Source organism: Myodes glareolus, chromosome 3 (assembly GCF_982192425.1).
Source record: "Myodes glareolus chromosome 3, mMyoGla1.1, whole genome shotgun sequence".
NCBI classification, from domain to species: domain Eukaryota; kingdom Metazoa; phylum Chordata; class Mammalia; order Rodentia; family Cricetidae; genus Myodes; species Myodes glareolus.
The window spans coordinates 23197633-23210964 of record NC_142028.1 but is presented as its reverse complement, the minus strand read 5'-3'; the positions used below and the strand labels follow the sequence as shown (position 1 = coordinate 23210964).

The window sequence follows — 13332 nt, the reverse complement described above, 5'->3', positions numbered from 1 at the left end:
ATGACCCAGAGAAAAGGAACCTTTAACAGCAGAGCTCTCTATGTACACAGCTAAGGAAGTTCCCTGTGGGCTGGGGCCTGGGGTTTTCAGATCCAGTGTGGTTCAAAGGGAAGGTGGGCAGGGGAGGTGCAGTAGAGGATGAACCCCACTTAAATAATTCTCTGGCATTTCTGTCTTGTGGTTAATTATGGAAAGGAAGAATCTTGTAGGATTTCTGTTTCAGTCTACAGAAAGGAACCTGTCTTCTGGATATTGAAAATGATCTGCTTTATTCTTTTATTTTTATTCCTTTCTTCCCACTGCACTTATGTTGAATTTTCTTTGCTCACTTGCTCATTTAGAAAGAATATTGGGTATCCTGGAAAACAGTCTCTTACAAAGCAAAGAGGCAAGTTCGTCAGGAATGTGGATGATTTTCATGTCAGCAAAATATTCTGTAGCTGAAACCATGTTTTTTCATTCCTATTGCCATAACTCCTGGTTCTTTGAGAGAAGCCAGTGCAGACAATATATATCATACCATTTTATCTGATGTGTATATACTTAAGGATTTCCTTTATAAATACTTTGAATTTAAATTTTAAAGAAATAGTAAGGAAAGTAAGAAAGAACAGCTTCATATGTGGGTAAAGAAACAAATAACTTTCAGGAGTGAAACAGCCTAATGGGTTTTTTTCTGGGGACATTTATAGTAAGAGTGGTACATTTCCTGATTAAAGATGAGAGACACTGTGAGAATTCTAATGCACTGAATACAGAGGGCGAATTTGTTTAATGTATAACTGGAAGGTAGGAGGGAGGACAGGGAGGGAAAGCCGGTTAAGTCAAACACATTCACTCAACCATGAAGAGAAAGGAGGAATCACATGGCAGCAAGCAGCAAGGTGGGTTCAGAGAAAAAGTGAAAAAGTCTGTCTTTGGCCAGCATCCTAAAGAGAAAAAGAAACAGAACACGGAGAAGCTCAGATCTTCTGATTTAGAACTCAGAAAAGCCAGCGATCTTTACAGACTGCTTGGTGCAGCTCCACAGGTGACCACAGAGTGGAGCTCCAGGGAAGGAAAAGCACATTATCTCAGTAGAGAAATACTGTTTTCTGCAGCCTCTTTCCCATGGCTTTAGGTGGATCAGCCTTGCTGAGGGGTGGGCTCTTGGTCACAGGATTGACAGGCCCAGCAGGACTTGTTCTTTCCCTGCTTGCTTTTCTCATGCTGGCAGGTCCATTCCTACACTGGCATTAGAACAGTGTTTCTCAACCTGTGGGTCTCTACTCCTTTAGGGTTCACATATCAGATCCTGCTTATTAGATATTTACATTATGATTCATAACAGTAGCAAAATTACAAAGTGCTACAGTTACAAAGTAGCAAAATGTAAAGAATTTTAGGATTGGGGATCACCACATCATGAGAAACCACATTAAAAGCTCATAGCATTAGAAATGTTGAGAATCACTGCATTAGAGCCCACTTCTTCGGGATTCCATCGTCTACAGAAGACCATCTGAGACATCCAGTCTCATAGACTGAGCAACTTCTGGATTCTTGGACTTTCTGTTCATAGGCAGCCATTGTTGGACTAGATGGATACAGTTTGTAAGTCATCCTAATAAGTACTGTTTCTATAGACAGAGAAGGTTCATTCTTTAAGTTCTGTTGCTCTAGACAACCCTGACAAATACAGTGACATATGGTGACAAGAAAGGACAGGGTGCAGGCAAAGTGCCTGTGAGTCATGAAAAATGTTATGAAGAAAATGGTTTTTCTGATGTCAGCTTTGCCATAGGTTTTTCTTATTTAGTAGTCAATAAGTTTATAAACATGCAACTGACAGAGAATTTCTAAAACTGTAGCCAAAGCTCCATGATTTCAGAATGGCTGTTCCAACTGTGTGGAAGTGCAATGAGATACACAGGCTTTGGGACATACTGAGTGTTTGAGGCTAGTGGAAGGTGCCAAACTTGTGGGTTTTGTCATTGAACCTGATAGAAGAGAAAGTGGGAAGTAGTCTACAAGATATAGGCACAGGAGGCCTCTTCCTAAGTAGGACCCCAGTAGCACAGACAATAAGAGAAACAATGAATAAATGGGATCTACTGAAACTGAGAAGCTTCTGTAAAGCAAAGGACACTGTCAGTAAGACAAAAAGGCTACCTTCTGACTGGGAGAATATCTTCACCAACCCCTCATCAGACAAAGGTCTGATCTCCAAAATATACAAAGAACTCAAGAAACTAGGCACTAAAACTCTAATTAACCCAATTAAAAAATGGAGTACTGAACTGAACAGAGAATTCACAACAGATGAACTTCGAATGGCCAGAAGACACTTAAGGTCATGCTCAACCTCCTTAGCGATCAGGGAAATGCAAATCAAAACCACTTTGAGATACCATCTTACACCTGTCAGAATAGCCAAACTCAAAAACACCAATTGCGGCGCGCATCCTGTCCGGCAGGAATGAACGCCACTAAAAACGAGAATTCCTTCTCTGGTCACATCTTTATTTGGAGCATTCCCTTGAGGAAAATTGGGGGAAGGGAAGATAGAGCAGGGACGAGAGAAAGCTTAGAGAGAGCGGAAGTAGAGTCCCGAGGCAGCTGCTTTTAAAAGGTGGAGAGGCTTGAACGCTGTCCTGATTGGTTAATGCCATTCTGCTGGTCTGAGCATGTGCAAGCAAGGGTGCAGGCAAGGGTGCTCAGCCTCACATGGCTACCTCCAAACTGCAGGACCACCTGTGCCTCCAGGTGGCTCCCTACATCTCCCTCTTCTCTTGTTAATAAGAGCAATAAGGCAAAACTATTCTTCAATCTGGTCCCCACCTCATGATGTGTGGACTGATTAAAGAAAAGAAAAGCAAGACACACCCTTCCCGTGCAATGGGACAATTACTTCCCTGGGAGTGCTAGGGCTGTGTCTGCACACCCTCCGCCTATGCATACCTTCCTCTATGCCGTGGGATTATCTGGTCCCTAGAGGGTACTAAGGCTATGCATGGCTAATTGCCTATGAGCTCTTTAGAAGCTGAGAGCCAAACCTGGGGTGAGGATACACCTTCCAAGGCTGCCAAGGCTTGTGCCACAAAGACCTTGTCCCTCCTCACTTGGGCTAGCAGGTAGCACACCAATCAAAGACATACAGCACTTCCACCTAAACACAGCATGCCAAGAATATCTCTGCTCCCACCCATTCCTAAGGAAGGAAAAGGCAAAATAGAGTAAGAGATAAGAGGTTGAACAGGGTGCTGCTCAAGTCGATGGTGTGAAACAGCTGCTCTTGGCACCGCCCAGAAGGTCATCACTGCTGCCTCTGCACGAATCTTCCACAGCAGTATCCTTCATTTCTCTGGTCGATCTTGCTGGCACCCAGATGTATGTCAGCATTCCTAGAAAAACATAAACAAAACTCTCCTCCCAAATAAACATTTAAGAGTATTAAAAACTCTCAGTGTAAAAATTCAGCACAATCAGTACTGGAAGTAGGCTGGTTTTGAACTTAGAGACCTGTAGGTCTCTGCTTCAAAAAGCAAATCTTGTTTGCCTGTACCAGCAAAATTTTGAATTAAAAATTAAGTGTAAAGAATGCAAGAGAAATCCTTTCTCTGGGGGAAGCTGTCACTGGTAGTGTAGTCCCCCTCTTATGTCTAAAAACCAAAGCAGTTGTCACTGGGAATTGAACTCAGGACCTTTGGAAGAGCAGTCAGTGCTCTTAACCTCTGAGCCATCTCTCCAGCTCCCCTATTCAGATGGAAAAACCTCTAGGTAGCATTGTTTTATTCCACCCGTTGCCAGAGGCAATAGGTAATGGTAACCAGGTTGACACGCCTTTATTATGATAATTAGGACCAGTTCTTTGAGGGAGAATGGGCGTAGACCATCGAATATCTGACTACTTCCTGCTGACAAAGGGGCGATGTTTGGGGGATAAATGTTTTTATCTGACTGAATTTTTAGCGACCTTGGCTGAGGGCGGCGGCAGCAGCGGACTGCGACAGCTCCGTCTCTGAGGCGCGGCCCACTGTGGCGCGCTCCGCATGGCCCAAAGGCATGGCTCCGCCCCGGGCCGTGCGCGGGCTCGCCGTTTATTCCGTACCTGCAAACTGTGCACCCTGCCTCGCCTCAGGCAATGAACTCGCACCGCCGGCCGTGAGCCTTTTCCAAGCTCCGGCGAGGGGGGGCATCCGCCCACCCGTGGGGGGCCCCCCCCCCTGGTTAGGGCCGCGGGGGGCCCCAGTCTCAGACCTTCCCAGGGGCCGGGGAGTGACGAGCACTTAGTACGTGGCCCCGCCGGTGAGCTTCCTCCGCCCGCCCATGTTGCTATGGAAACGCGGTTCAGAGTTTGGCCCCTCTCCGTCTTTAGGTCTTTAGTGGTGCTGCCACGCAGCTTCCGCCTCTGCCTCCCGAGTGCTGGGATTAAAGGCGTGCGCCACCACCGCCGGCTACTTCCTCAAACAAAGTTCAAGTTTTCTGTACGTGAGAGCCAGAGACTGAGCTCTCTTAACAAAATTAGGCGAAAATCACCTCCAAAAGCTCTGTGGCTCTTTAAGAACAGGGAAGGCAGTCTTCGAACTCGATCAAGCCCGCCTCCCTACGAGACTGTTGCCTCCAGTCTCTAACAGCGAGTACGCAGGTGGACGGAGAGGGAGCGGAAGCCGCGGTCTCCCGTACCCCATCGTCCTCATAGTCCCGCCTTAGTTACCTCGCCTTTTTTGCTGCTGTTCACACTCCTCCTGCACTGAACTTAAGGGATTTTTCTTCCCCGTTGCTTTCTGTACCTTCTTTCAGATACCTTAACTTTGATTTTTTTTATTTTCTTTTCTTTTTAGGCCTATACTTTGAAATTCTTTTCCTCCCCTTTTTGGGGGATTCAACTGACGTCACTCACTGCTCCACGTGTTCAGAGTTCTGAAATTCACGGCTCTCTGTGTCCTGGTGTCTGATTTCAGCTTTTTCTCCCGGGCTTACAGCACGTTGCTGGGCACTTCCTTCTCAGGGTCCCCCGGCGTAGTTGTCAGGGTCCCTTGGCGTCCCGGGGTTTCGAGCACCAGTTGCGGGGGGCCATCCTGTCCAGCAGGAATGAACGCCACCAAAAACGAGAATTCTTTCTCTGGTCACATCTTTATTTGGAGCATTCCCTTGAGGAAAATTGGGGGAAGGGAAGATAGAGCAGGGACGAGAGTAAGCTTAGAGAGAGCGGAAGTAGAGTCCCGAGGCAGCTGCTTTTAAAAGGTGGAGAGGCTTGAACGCTGTCCTGATTGGTTAATGCCATTCTGCTGGTCTGAGCATGTGCAAGCAAGGGTGCAGGCAAGGGTGCTCAGCCCCACATGGCTACCTCCAAACTGCAGGACCACCTGTGCCTCCAGGTGGCTCCCTACAACCAATGATAGCCTATGCTGGAGAGGATGTGGGGTGAGGGGAACACTCATCCATTGTTGGTGGGAATGCAAACTTGTGTAGCCACTGTGGAAATCAGTGTGGCGGTTTCTCAGGAAACTGGGAGTCAACCTCCCTCAGGACCCAGCAATTCCACTCTTGGGAATATACCCTAGAGATTCCCTAACATACTACAAAAGCATTTGTACAACTATGTTCATAGCAGCACTATTTGTAATAGCCAGAACCTGGAAACAGCCTAGGTGCCCCTCAATAGAAGAATGGTTAAAAAAGGTGTGGAACATATACACATTAGAGTTTTACTCAGCGGTAAAAAACAATGACATCTTGAATTTTGCATGCAAATGGATGGAAATAGAAAACGCTTTACTGAGTGAGGTAAGCCAGACCCAAAAAGAGGAACACGGTATGTATTCACTCATAAGTGGATTCTAACCATAATTAAAGGTCTTTGAGCCTATTATTCGTGATCCTAGAGAAACTAAATAAGAAGATGAACCTGATGAAGATTATTTAGCTATCTGCCAGGAGGTAGGAAATAGACAAGAGTCCCAGGTAACCTCGGGGGCATGGGGGTGGGGTGGGAGGGTTGTTGGAAGGGGAGAGGGTTAGAGAGAAGGGAGTAGGGAAGGAATGGGTAAAGCTCGGTGGACCAGGATGGGGGGGGGGAGGGAGGAAGGATGAATCCGGGAAGAACATATTTCAACTAAGGGAGTCATTTTAGGGTTTACAGGAGACTTGATTATATATGGGATCCCAGGTCCAAGGAGAGATCCCCAGATTGTTCTCTGGACAGAGGAGAGGGTGCCTGAACCGGCCTTGGCCCATAACCATACTGATGAATATTTTGCTTATCACCATAGATCCTTCATCTGGCGATGGATGGAGATAGAGACAAAGACCCACATTGGAACACTGGACTTAACTCCCTAGGTCCAAACGAGAAGCAGAAGGAAAGAGAACGTGAGCAAAGAAGGCAAGACCAGAGGGAACCTTCATTCAACGATGGATGGCGATACAGACGGAGACCCACATTGGAGCACAGGACTGAGCCCCCCCAAGGTCCAAATGAGGAGCAGAAGGACGAAGAAAATGAAAAAGGAAATAAGGACTGCGAGGGATGCTATCACCCACTGATACAAGGGGACGGATCTAATGAGACTTTACCAAGGCCAGTTGGACTGCGACTGAACGAGGACGATCCAACCAGATTCTCTGAATGTGGCCGGATTCTCTGAATGTGGCTGGCCCGAAGTCTTTCTGAAAAGCCATTGACTGTGACACTGGGACTTGTTTCCTCTGCATATACTGGATTTTGGGGATCCAGTCTGTTTGGATACTCACCTTCCTGGACCTGGAGGGAGGTGGGAGGAACTTGAACTTCCCACAGGTCAGGAAACCCTGACTGCCCTTAGGGACGAAGAGGGAGGAGGAGAGGGAGTGGGGGGAGTGGGAAGGTGTTGGGAAGAGGGGCGTAAATGGAAACTTTTATAATTTAATAAAATTACTTTCTAAAAAAAATAAAAAAAAGGAAAAAAATCTTTGCTCACACAGCTTGTGACTGTTCTAGAATAATATTCCTGAGATTGTGTGACCCTGTGCAGGTCTGTGTGGCTCAATAAACTCTTCAATTTCATAAAGCACTCATTCTGACCTCCTTGTCGTGGGTGAGAGTACTCTGTTTACAACAGCATGAGGAGTCTTTGACCTCCCACCTGGGCTATTTGGCATCCACACTTCTGAAAGTGGTCAGTGTAGTCCAACACCAGACCTAGGAGATACTGAATGGGAGAAATTTGTTCAAGGTGAGAACAACCGTTCTGGGGCCACAGCTTTCACCCTGAACAAAAAGGTGTGGGTCCAGTCCCTCACCTGAGGGGCTTCTGCATAAAGGGTTGTGCTTCTGGCCTTAACCACCTCTTCACTGTGAGAAGGACAAAGTTGTCCCTGTGGACACAGACAATTGTTATTCACTTGCCATAGGCCATGTCCATGGGACCCTCTATAGGAGAGGGGGGTCTCACCCCACACTGAGAATAAATAAACAACAACAACAACAAAAATTTTCTGGCCCTGTGAGATGTCATATGTCTGCCAAGAGAGGTAGCCATTGTGTAGTGTAAAAGGCCTTAAAAGGGAATCCCCAAAGGTTTAGGGAAGTAAGCAGCAAATACGACTGCACTGACAGTGGCTCTAGAAACAGAGAGGCCTCTCCAGATCTTGGTTACTCTGCCTGAACCTTAATTTCTCTAGAGCCCAAATTCATATACAAAGAGATCAAGTGGACCGGAAGAAAAGATACTCAACAGGAGACAAATGGGTGGTGTTTCTTCCTGAATGAGGGACCTGTACTCCCTGTGTTTATCAGAGGACAGATGGTCACCAGACTCTACCAGGCTACACATCTGCTGGCAACTAAAACGGCTGAACTACTCAGGTCCAGACATTATTCCCTGATTGAGGTCTCCCCTTTCCCTGGGGTCCAACAATGACCTGATCTTCCTTGTCAAAGTTTTCCTAATTCTGTCTAAGGTACCAAATGTTGACTGGAAACCACACTGTACATATAGGACACAAAGCTCAGGGAAGACAGGAAGGATAAATAGAAAGGAAACATGATCTAGGTAAGTCCCTAAGACTGGTGAATACTGGACCAATCTTCTGACTTTTGCTCTCCTAAGGGAGAGATACATCTTGTATGAAGAAGCTCCTAAGATAGAAATGACTAATCATCCCTTTTCTTTGTCCATCCATGTCCTGCAACAGTCACAGGGACTATTCATCAGACAGTTTGTGAGGCTGCATGTTTGCCTGGTACCTGCCCACAAGTTCCAGCCTGGCAACCTTGTGTGGATAAAGAGATCCTGATAGGGAGCCTTGAGCAAATATGGAAAGTCTCACACCCTATGCTGTAGGACTCCCTTTTTACTATGTGTTGCTTATATTGCTTAATGAATAAAGAAACTGCCTTCACCTTGATAGGGCAGAACTTAGGGAGCTGGGGAAAATTAAACAGAATTCTGAGAGGAAGAAAGCAGAATCAAGAAGGGATGCCATGGATCTGCAGCTGGAGGTAGACATGCAAAAACTATTCTGGTAGGCCATGACCTTGTGGTGATACACAGAATAATAGAAGTGTTAATTCTATTTTAATTCAGATGTTAAATTAAGATGTAAGAATTAGCCAGTGAGAAACTAGAACTAATGGACCAAGCAGTGTTTTAATGAATAAAATTTCTGTGCAGTTATTTCGGGATAAGCTAGCCGGGAAGCCAAAACAAACAAGTAGCTCCTTCTCACTACAACAACCCTGTGGTCCTCACACTGCTACAGCACCAATGGTGTCCCCTGTGCACACAGCACACCCAGAATAGGTAGACTACACATCATAAGGACAGAGGGATCATCACCAGGTCCTCTGATTCCCTGACGGTAAGTCTGACATGGGCCCTATAATAACAGTTGTTCTATTTTCTCTTTTTTGTCTCCAGTGCGAAAGATCCCAACCCTCCATAAGCTAGGAACTTCTTTATGGAGATTAAGAAAGACTGGAACCAGGCAGTTCCTAGACAGTCTAACCACTGAGACACAACTAACCACCGTCCAGAGAGATTTCTGTAAAATATTGCACCTAGATGCTATTGTGGGGTGGTTTGTTTGATCATGGAGAGCAGCGACAACCCTGGAAATGTGGATCCACTGGTGAAGAAAAAGGGTCATGATCTATCCAGTACCCTGCCCACCTGACTCCACGCCTCAGCCCCAAGATCCCAAAAGCCAGGCAAATAACATCTTGCTTGATGGCACTGTGATACTGAATCCTCCTGGGGCACACTAGTCCCTTCATAGTCCTAGAAAGAAAAATGCTGTGAATTATTATTATTATTTTATTATCTTTTTGGGTGTAGCTTTTCTGTATTTAAATGTTTTCACATACAAACACCCTTGTGATTCAATGGAGTACAGAATTAAGCACGTACTGTGCTGTTCACAGTTGTGGTTTAGGAGTCACAGCCCTAGGTGTGACATACGCTGTGCTGGGGAAGCTGTGTGAGTGCACTCTGTGCTGCTTGCTCAAAGACAAAAACACTCACAAATGCACTTCTAGGAATCCATCCTCATTGTTTCCAGGCTCTCAGGTGCCTGTAAAATGTCAAGGTTTCACTAAGAAAGTCAACACAAATGCCTCTCTGTCCATGAAACCAGCATCTGGCTCCTGGGGGAAAAGTTAAATCATCCTGACTCTCACTACTCTCAGACACTCTCTATGGCTTTGCCCTGGAGAGAGAACTGTCACCTATGACTTCTGCTGTGGGTTGCGAGCCAAGTCCCAATGTGATTGTGACTTTTTCTTCTTATCTTGATAAAACACCGCCCATTCGTGCCTCTGGCGTACAGTCCAAGATCCAGGACAAGACACCCAAATTAAACATAGACCAGAAACGCAGGGCTGCCATGTGCCAATAATGAGCTGAAGGACTTCCTAACTCAAGGAGCTTAAACAAGAGCAATATATCCTTTAGGGAAATGCAGTCACTAGAGAGCACACTAGACCTGCATTTGGTTTCTAATCTGTTTGCACCACTGCATGCCAAATTTGACTCAAATAAATATTTAAATAAAATCTGAGCTGGTCATGGAGAGCATTGTGAAAATGGCCCTGTCAGGTTCAACTGAAAGATCCTCCGTGGTGCACTTCCGCCCTCTGCTGTTCTATGGTGTTTCCAACAGTTCATTCTCCCTGTGACTTTCTTCCTTCCTTCCTTACTTTTTTCTTTCTTTCTATTTCTCTCTCTCTCTCTCTCTCTCTCTTTCTCTTTTCTCCTTTTCCTTCTCCTCCTCCTCCTTCTCCTCCTCCTCCTTCTTCTTCTATGCTGGTGTTATTGTTTTAAACCAATATGCAACCTGAAGCTTTCATTCACAAGCGAACAGTCTCCACTGAGGCTTGCAGCTGGAATCTGTAGCCTCATGGACATAAACAATTTCTTCTGAAACAAGAAGTCAGAGTATTGGGTGTCACATTTAAAGTTCATGATCTCTCTGAGCACACCAAATGTCTGACATTGATAAACCATTGACATGAGCCCGACAATGATCGAACACATGAATGAACTTGTGGGTGACGACTCAACTCATGTGAGCCTGACTTCAGTTATTTTTTTGGAACAAAACCATCTTAGACGTTGAACCATGGGAACCCTCTGCTAACGTTTCCATCACTGTCTTTGCAAGAAACGTGTCTCCCTTTGTTTACAGCAAAACCTGAGTGTTCATAGCATCAAGAAGAATCATGGCATATGGTTTCGCCTCTAGCATCTTCTGGAGCTTGAGAAGGCAGCTCTGTCCCTGGTGAAGAGGCTGGAGAGGAAGTCTTGCTGGGGCTTTCTGTGAGCCAGCAGCTCCTGCAAGGCCTGGATCTTCCACCACTGGGATCATGGAATACTATTTTAGCTAGGTGCATTACATTTGTTTAAGGTGCAGAACATTGTTTTAGCTGTGTAAAGATGTGTTAATATTGTTTGTGCTGAATTTGTTTAACTATGGAAAGATGTGTTGCCTTTGTTTCACATTGCTTGCCTATGGCACCTGATTGTTCTAAGAAAGACTTGAAGGGTGATAAGCTAGGCAGAGAAAGAACAGGTAGGGCTGGAAGAAAGAGAATAAATAGGAGGAGAATCTAGGCTGAGAAGATGGAAGAATGGGAGGAAAAATAAGATGAGAGAAAGAATGAGAGACAATCTCGGGGCAAGAAGCCAGTCAGCCTCCACCCAGTAAGATACAGAAGCAGTGAAAGGTAAGTGTAATGATAGAAAGGGTTAAAAATCCCCAAGGCAAAAGAGAGATAAAAAGAAACAGGTGAATTTAAGTTAAAAGAGCTAGCCAGAAACAATCCTAAATTAGGCCAAGCATTTATAATTAATAAAAACTCTCGGTGTCATGATTTAGGAGTTTGATGGTGACCCAAAATAAAAAACCTGGTACAGGGAACTATCATAACCCAGTCCACCAACCCAAATGGACCCACCTTGGCACCACCAGAATACAAGGTCTCAGAGATAGCAAGTCCCCAAACTCCAATTTCACAATATATTCATTTGTCAACCCCAAAGATAAAGGTTCAGGAAGCAGCAGAAGCCATCCTCTCAGTGTTGAAGATGCTAGAAAGAATGTATCAGTTCCTTAACCATCCCCAAATATACATATGTCAGAACACCTAGCTATACCTGCTATATCCACGGCTGTCTCGCTTGTGTAGCAGAAATGCTGACTGGATGGGCAAATATTGCCGGAAGGATTGGGATTTGTGCTTCTCAGAGCTGTGTGTTCCAAGTGGTCCCTTGGCAATCAGTTGTGGTGTAATGCTACCTGAGTCGCCATTAGTACTGATTCGACTTGGCTGTCCTTGGAGCCATATGTCTGTCTTTTCCCTTGTCTGTGTGTTCTTTGTGATTCTTGCATATTGCTAACAGATCAGACTATTTCAGGTAGTTGCGGATACAAATAAGACTGCTAAGGACATTTTTGAATTCTGCTCCACTATTAATTAAAGCCTTAAAAATGAAGCCAGTTCTGGGAATTGGCAAGGTCATCATTAGGACAATTCCTTGATGATGTGGAACAAAAGGAGTTAATTTTACTAGGAAAAACCTTAGAAGCCTTCTGTAGGAAAACAGCTGCAGCAACACTAGATGTTTGCCTGAGAAATATGTGCAGGAGGCCTATGCAGCCTTCATTATGGCCAGAATAACCTAGGCTAATTACAGCATCTGACCCTGAGAGTCGGGGAGGGAAGAAAGTTGAGATTTATGGTTTCAGACAAGTTTGAGATCTTGTCTTTAAAGTTTCCTAGCAGAAAGTTTTCCCAGGAAGATAATAGCCTTCTTCTTTCTCACCCAGACACACAAGGTCACTTAGCTCAAATCGGCTAGCCACCTGCAAGCTGATAAAGATGGTGTAGCTCAAGGGCAGTGGTCTCTCTAAAGGCAAGAAAAAAGAGTTTACTTTACAAAATATGAGGAAGCAAAAGTCCTTGTACTCATGCCAAAGCATCTTTAAAGATTCTCTTTGTGAAACTGTTTTATGCTGTTCTTTTCTATTTTATAATCTGATGATGTATGCCTTTACCAAGTTCTTTGTTTGAAAAGATATAAAAACCTCATACTAAAAGAATAAAGTTACAGCAGTATGTCTCATTGAGAATGACTGTCTGTCAATTTCCTCGCCGTATCCTGATTTCTCCTGTGCCTTTGCCTTGATTCCACACGGTCTGAGTGGCTTCAGATATAATGTTGGGAATGGAACTAATCAACCAGCTTGTAATGCCTGTGCCTGCATTACTCTGGTACAGTTCACGTGCCACTGTACTGGACACGAGTCTAGATAGGGCCTGGAGATTGAAAGAACACAAAAGAGACCTGGGTCATTTGAAATGAGATCAGCTGAATGCCATTTATTCAAGCTTAGAAAATCCTGCTGCACAAGGAATTCCCCAAGGCAAGTGGGAAATTGCCACACCCAAGATGGAGTAAACAATGCCCTACAGCTAATCACCAGGCAGGGCAGAGGGACCACAGGAACAAACAGGATGTTTTAGCTGGCTGACCAGAAATTGTCCTCAAGATGAAACCTGGGAGCAGGGGTAGACCCATGGGCTCTACACCAGCTGTGCTTCTAAACCTAACAGCTGTTAATGAACCAACTAAGCTCACCATGGGTAAATCTAAGGTGCAATGGTGCCTATTTAATGTCACCAGGATGCACCCCCAGGTATTTCCCCTATGCAGATTTATGTAACCATACACATCAGATCAATTCCAGGAATGGGATCAAGTTTATTTCTAGGCCCAGGGACTACCTGGCTTTCTTGTACTAATTTAGGGCTCCATCAAGTATACATTGTCTGTATTACTTGTACTGGAGACCCCACTCTTTGTGGCCTTG

General features: G+C 45.1%; 1 pseudogene; it reads right to left on the bottom strand.

Moving 5' to 3' along the window:
• Window positions 1-4074: 4074 nt before the first annotated feature.
• LOC148122592 (Nuclear RNase P) lies at window positions 4075-4303 on the bottom strand (annotated as a pseudogene).
• Window positions 4304-13332: the final 9029 nt, after the last annotated feature.